Source organism: Lepus europaeus, chromosome 13 (genome assembly GCF_033115175.1).
Source record: "Lepus europaeus isolate LE1 chromosome 13, mLepTim1.pri, whole genome shotgun sequence".
Lineage (NCBI taxonomy): Eukaryota > Metazoa > Chordata > Mammalia > Lagomorpha > Leporidae > Lepus > Lepus europaeus.
Genome location: NC_084839.1, coordinates 15,834,347 through 15,835,947, shown reverse-complemented (window position 1 = coordinate 15,835,947; position 1,601 = coordinate 15,834,347). Strand labels below are relative to the sequence as shown.

The following is a 1,601-nucleotide window of genomic DNA, read 5'->3' as shown; positions in this document are numbered from 1 at the left end:
CATGACAGAGTTCTGAAGGTTCCTGACACTCAGAGTAAAGCCACTCTTCCCTAGTGCTTGCTGTGTCTACAGAGGGGCCACAAAACCCCCATCCAGGGCAGGGGCTAGCACACTGCTATTGCCAGTGCCCACCCACGACTTCCCACTTTTCAGTTTAATTTAAACTACTCAATTTACCATGAATGGATATCATGAGGCAGTTGACTACCTCTCTCCAAGTGTGTTAGTTTGCTTGAGCTGCCATTACAACTGCATGACTGTTAGCAATGGACGTTTATTTCTTTCATTTCTAAAGGGTGACAGTCCAAGATCAAGATGTCCATACAGCAGTTTCTCTCTTTGGCTTGCAGGGAGCTGGGTTGGCTGTGCTGACCCGAGCCACTCTGGGCATCCTGTGGAAGGTGGTGGTACAGCAGCTGTGAGCAGGCCTGCTAGTTAGCTGACAAGAGGTGCCGGAATGGTAGGGGCACATAGATAGGCGCTGCCTTAAAAGCTAAGTGTGCAATGAAACCTAAGGCTTAGGGCAGGCTAAAAGATGTAGGGGTGCCTGCATGAAATCCTTGCTTGTCAAAAGTCCGAGTCTTGTTGTAGACAGAAGAAGTCCTATCAGGGAGGCCAGTGGTGCTTGAAGACACTAATACTCCTTTGCCAGACCCAGAACCTGCAGACTTGCTGGGAGCCTTCAATGACCCACCATAGCCTGCTATAGTGTAGTCTCCTGCTGCTGTCCATTGGGTCAGGTCATTGTAACCTGTATCGTAGCTGTGCTGGCCATAACCACTGGCATGCTGGAAGGTGGTACTGGGGGTGCTGAGGTTCATACCAAGATGCTTGATTGACACCGGATGGACGAACACAGTGGCCCCTACCAGAAGGCACTGGACAAACCTGTGTAGAAGGGGAGGCCAGGAAAGCTGGAGCCAGATGGCAGCACACTGCTTCCCTCCTACACAATCTACGGCTATGAAGAGCCAGATGCTGCAGTCCCAGCTACCAGTGGATTAGTATGGAATTCCCTTTGCCACACCCACAGCCCTTGCCAGTCGAGATGGGAGCCAAGCTAATAGTCCACACTCTGGTGATGTCACAAAGTTTGGCTGAGGTAACTCTGCATCCCCTGGACTCTCCACCACACTAGCTCAGTCCCAGAAGGGACAATCCCAGACCCACCTCACAGCCCAGCAGCCTTGATTCCTTTCCACCAATGGTGTAATGAATTATAGTTCAGGGAGATGAAAAAAGGGATAATAAAACAAACATTGATTTTATTGCATTCCAAGGGAGGAATGGGCCTGTGAAAAGAGCACAATACCCCTTCTTCCTGGTTTGAGGCTTTTATCCCAAAAGTATAAGGGGCATTGTCTAGTAATGTGGCCATGATACTCATGACTGGCATCCATGACTGACATCTGGGAACTGCATAGCTTTGGGCTTTCTGCACATGTGGCTACAAACTGGATTTCTCCAGTTTGGTTAAATTCCTGTTTTATCAGGATACATTAACCACAAACTAAACCGCATAGTGGACAATCTTGGGACAAACCTGTCAAAAAGCAAGGTGCTAGTCCCTCCCCTGGATGAGGGTTTTCTGGTCCCTGACA

General features: G+C 49.2%; 1 pseudogene; it reads right to left on the bottom strand.

The window, feature by feature from the left end:
• Positions 1-260: 260 nt before the first annotated feature.
• LOC133772288 (ubiquitin-associated protein 2-like) lies at positions 261-1,378 on the bottom strand (annotated as a pseudogene).
• Between the last annotated feature and the right edge of the window lie 223 nt (positions 1,379-1,601).